The sequence below is a fragment of the Bradysia coprophila genome, unplaced genomic scaffold (assembly GCF_014529535.1).
Source record: "Bradysia coprophila strain Holo2 unplaced genomic scaffold, BU_Bcop_v1 contig_339, whole genome shotgun sequence".
In the NCBI taxonomy this organism is placed as follows: Eukaryota; Metazoa; Arthropoda; class Insecta; order Diptera; family Sciaridae; genus Bradysia; species Bradysia coprophila.
The window spans coordinates 639,224-644,363 of record NW_023503598.1 but is presented as its reverse complement, the minus strand read 5'-3'; the positions used below and the strand labels follow the sequence as shown (position 1 = coordinate 644,363).

The following is a 5,140-nucleotide window of genomic DNA, read 5'->3' as shown; positions in this document are numbered from 1 at the left end:
GATTTGCGTAACGGAAAGAGAGAAAAGATTCTAACGATACGAAGAGAACGCAGACCGTGTTGGACGAATGTTATTTATGTTGTCATGAATGTAAATGTGAATTAAGCTTTATTTGAATAAATTTTATGAATTTATAAGAAAATTCGGTTAGTTTCGATAGTTTCTGCAAGATTCATTTATCCTAAAGGATCCTCACTTCTTTGAAAGTAGTTGATTTTTCTCAGAAATGCACTTCACTTGTTTAGGTTTGAACTAATTTTTAATGTAAGGCAATGATCATGATAAATTGTGGAAGTATTTTTAGTCCAGTAAAAGATGAAGTTCGTTGGAGAGAACGCCGCAAAAGTAAAGTGCAAAGTGTTTCAGAAGTAGTATCTCAAAAACAGTTACAGAAGCTGCTATCGTCAGTTAAAAATATAATTCTGGAAGATCGGCTTTGAAACTATACACTACATGTACAACCGGAGGAAAAGGAACACCGTCGTCTTCTTTATGTCGGTGATCCAGACCAGTATGGCTGCATTTGCGTCACTAATTGGTCGCAGGTACGTCTCCGACAGACAATGGGAAAACGTTACGGTGCGCCATATATGATGCAAGTAAAAAGTCAGTAGATCGACTTTTTCGCAAAAAACCTATCGTTGGCCGTCGGAAAAATGCACGACGAACCAAGACCTAGATTGGCAAAACTTTTTGTTCGATGAAGATCTGAAGCAATACCACCCCAGTTCTAAACGAAATAGTACATTTCGTACATACCTAGGACTACCACTACCACAAAAATCAGCGATAGCACTGCCTTCGTGTCGGTCTTTTAGGTTACTAGAACGCGCACGGAGACCTCCGTTTGGGCCTGCTGTACTAACTACCTATTAGGACCTATACTGATTAAGGTGGAATCCAAAAAACCGTTAATGTAATTTTACATTGGGATCATTTCGCTTCGAAAACTGATATAGCTGAGTTCGAATCATTACTGATAGATGGAGCTACTGCATGTTTTTCAAGTAACTTTGATTTTTCTGTCAAGGTGAGCGTATTGCAATGAGAAATCGATGTTTTGATTCCAATTTTTGTGAGACCTTAGAGCTCAATGAACGAGCAGTGACTAATCATCCTAATTAGGAAAAACCGTATGAACATTGTCTGTACCGGGAGTCGAACCCGAGAACCATAGCAAAGGCTCTATAAATATTAAAAATCGGTCAACTTTTGCCTGGTATAGAGCCTTTGACCATAGGTTATGAGTCCAACGGTCTACAATTGAGCTACCTGCACCTTCCTTTATTATGAAATTAAATTTTCGATCGCAGCGTCAGTCATTGAGAGTCCTGTGAAATAGTGCCGAAATACACAATCTGTTCTGGAATCGAATGCGCTAAAAAAGAATTTTTTTCCGTGCTATGAATAACATTTTTCACATCAGACGGAGGTCCTACAGTGAGTAAATCTCTAAAATGTTTGATTTCAGTATATTTAGAAAAAGTTGCATTGAATGCAAACAGAATTGAATACAGACGATTCATGGATTACTTCGGGGGAAGAAACAATTTTGAGATCTCGAAAACAAAAGTAAAATTGACAAATTTATCAACCTCAAAAATATGTTGTCGATTTATATGCATTTTTTATGCATAGCAAAAGAAGACAGGAACATGCAACGTAATATTTGTCTTACAAGAAAGTTGAACTTTTATGTGAGACAAAATATTGCGTTGCTTGATCCTGTCTTCTTTTGCTATGCATAAAAAATGCATGAGAATCGACGACATATTTTTGTGGTCGGCAATTTTGTCAATTTTTATCTATATTTTTGCATGACAAAATTAGTTTTTTTTTACCGATGTTATTATAAAGATGAACATATTTGTATAAAATGATAAACATTTGGTGTGATAAAAAAGTATTTCACCGAATGTTCGTTTTCAAATGCATTTGCGGCATTCGATATAGTTTCTTTTTTTGCTGGGATTGGGTTTTTGCTACTGGGAGAGAAAACGTACTAAAACGTAAAAAGCTGTCAAAAGATGTGACAGAAGGATTAGCTAAATATACTGAAATCAAACATTTTAGAGATTTACTCACTGTAGGTATGAAAACATTTTAAGAATGAATTTGCGAAAACTTCATCCAGCTTATATGAAAATGAAATTCAAGCCATATATCCGATCCGAATGATCGATGGCTCTATAGAATCGACAATTTTGTGGAACAACTTTTTTCTGGTTGTCTTTTTATTTTACTGTTTTTACCACGGCAGAGTAAAAGTAAACCAGGCAGGAGCGCTTGTTTGACTAGGGACCTGAATAATCTAGTAGGCCTATTGTTTTTTGCGAATTAAATTTTTCAACTTATGTCAGTGTTCATTTGAGTTCATTTTCATACAAAGGATTAGGTCCCTACTTTGACGTTTCCATAATGAACCGCTCCTGCCAGGTTTACTTTTACTCTGCCGTGATTTTTACTGCAAATTAACGAAAACGAAATCAATCAATGCGTTGAGATTTTGATATGCAACTCTAACGACTTTTCGTAGCCAATGCAAACAGTAGATAGCTAAAACTTAGTTCCAAGGCTGAATTTGAAGAGTAATTTACTATTTTATCACGTTCAATACGAAGAAAGAGGATTAAGACAGTTGGAATGAATTTTTTTCCTCCATAATTATTCTTCACATAGACGTACTGTGTGTCACATTTACTAATTAAAAATACATTCGCCGAGTCTCTACCCACGCGTGTTTGGTATCGTTGGAAAGTAGAGACCCGTAGTACCGAGGTCTGATAGGTTTTTCGTTTTTTAGTGGCTTTATGGCGGCAGAAGAGCCCTTAGAAACTCTCCGACGTAGTCAAATTATCACAACCTTGGACAACGACGGCCAACGGCATCCGTAGTATCGTTGGACTCCTGGTCGCTGCTGTCCAAGAGATTCCGAAACCGAAAACCATATATTGATTTTCGATGTCTAGCGCTTCCACACACGGACCTTTCGTCCTTTTTTGGGTATGTAACCACAGTGTTTTCTTTCTTTCTTTCTAAGCACTACAAACCTGCAAACTTCCAAATAAATCGACTGTTTATTGGCGAAATCATTCAACTTTTAGTTCACAAATAAATATTATTCAACATGCGACACAGCTCACTTTTACAACTCTGCCAATAGCCTCCGTGAAAGGGAATGCAAAATGTTTGAATGCAAAATTGTTACATTTGAATATGGACTTTTGCGCGTAGGATACACGGTTGTCCCACCGCTATGACACTCGGCTTCTTCAACAATCGCACTGTGGGTAATGTAGAACGATATTTGCACTCTGAGTGAAGTTAGTAACAGTCAGTCAAGTGTGGTAGTGGTGGTGGTATTTATATTATTTTCCGAACGTCATAAATGAAGTCAAAAATGATTACAGAGATGATCGCCTTTTAGTGGATTTTTTTTTCTTTATTTTTACTCAACGAATATGAATCAACGATTGAAATGAATTGTAAATATTATTTTTATTTTAAGATAAGCGAAAAAAAGACTGCTCAAATTGCACAGCCAGTAAAAAATCGATCTTTTCAAAAAACAGAAATTACAATAAATAAAAATCGTCCACTCTATTCCTTCCCAACGTTCCAAGAATACATGCTGCATTTCCTCTTTGAATAGCAATTGAAATTCTTTGCAATAAATAATCTGTTGAACGCTTTTCCCCTGATGCTTTTTTCATCAAAGATCCTAATTTCGTGACAAATTTCTTTGTTTCTGGGCCCATGCAACCTAAAGATTCAAAAGCAAGCGGGGTGAATAAATAATTTTCTTTAAGTTTTCTATAATGATTATGCTTTAATCTCTCCGCTTTCTCTGCAACTGAGCGTGCTTTTTTAGAAGTTTCACCAATGTATGAAGGAGCCAACGTATCACGCACTGTCACATCCCATAAAAGAGATTTACCATGACTCCACGGAATTAGAGTCATACCATCAGGTCTTTTACCGTCATCTCTAGAAATTCCTGGTGGCTGTAACAAAGTTGGAAAATCTGCAGCAGAAAAAGCATGAGAAAACTCTCTGTTTACAGAATCATGTCGCGGCGTTATCCCTGTCTTAAGCTTGCATGATAATCCATGCAAACCGTCCTTTTTAACTAACTCACCACAGACATACCTATACTCCTCGCATAATTGGGATCCTAAACGCAGACCAACAGCAATTCTCGCAGCATTGTTATCTAATAACAAACCTAGCTGACTCGACGGGACAACTTGCAGCCACTTTGAAGATTCTTTAGTAGATGACGCAAGCAGTCTCGCACGATCAACAGATTCACCAGATTCAAACATCCCACTAAACTTGCTATTGACCAACGGAGAGTCCCAATTCCTCTGTACCTTCCTCTCATCATCACTACCTGGAACAAATTCACTAGGAATCGAACTTACTAATCCCAAAATACTATCATCGACCACCTTAATATTAAACCTACTCAAAATCTCATCAGACAGACTGGACGTCGAATATACAGACGACAGATACGCAGGAAGCGCCAATTCCTCAACTTTCCGAATACCTAATCCACCGTGAGCTAATGGCAGGGTAGCCTGATCCCAAGAAAAATCTAACAGCCTAACATTAGCAATCGCCTCAAGCGTCGAACGAAAAACTTCATCTACATTCTTCAAACAAGTACTCAGAGAAAATGCCTTAGAAGTACGCAACAAATAGTTAAACCTACAGCTTCCTAAAGACTTCCTAAAAACGCACAAAGCCGGATGGACATCCATCAACTTCAAACGTTCGCACATCACCTTTATTTCTTCAATCTTAGAAGAAAACATCCTCTCTAACCCTGACTCAAAAATCGGCGAACCTAAAATCTCAAGGGAGGACTCATCAACTTCCTTTATCCCTGGCAACAAAGCTGATATCTCAGCATACATATTAGCCTTATCCCCTTCAGAAGCGTTAACAAAGAAAACCTCACACTTCTTCGCATTCAGTGGCAAACCTGACAATGCACAAAAGTCTAACACTTTCCTAATATCTTCCATCACTACTGAAAGAACATCACCAACTGAACCATCATCTAAATACCAACCATTAAGTCTTGATAAAAGAGAATGCGTCATTCTCATAATGCCAATACAAAAACCAGGTG

General features: G+C 37.5%; 1 long non-coding RNA gene across 1 annotated transcript; it reads right to left on the bottom strand.

Moving 5' to 3' along the window:
• Positions 1 to 3,741: 3,741 nt before the first annotated feature.
• Positions 3,742 to 4,516, bottom strand: LOC119079838. The gene is made up of 2 exons (XR_005088240.1): positions 4,298 to 4,516; positions 3,742 to 4,084 (listed from the first exon to the last, which is right to left on the bottom strand). It is a non-coding gene; the product is annotated as an uncharacterized LOC119079838 (long non-coding RNA).
• Between the last annotated feature and the right edge of the window lie 624 nt (positions 4,517 to 5,140).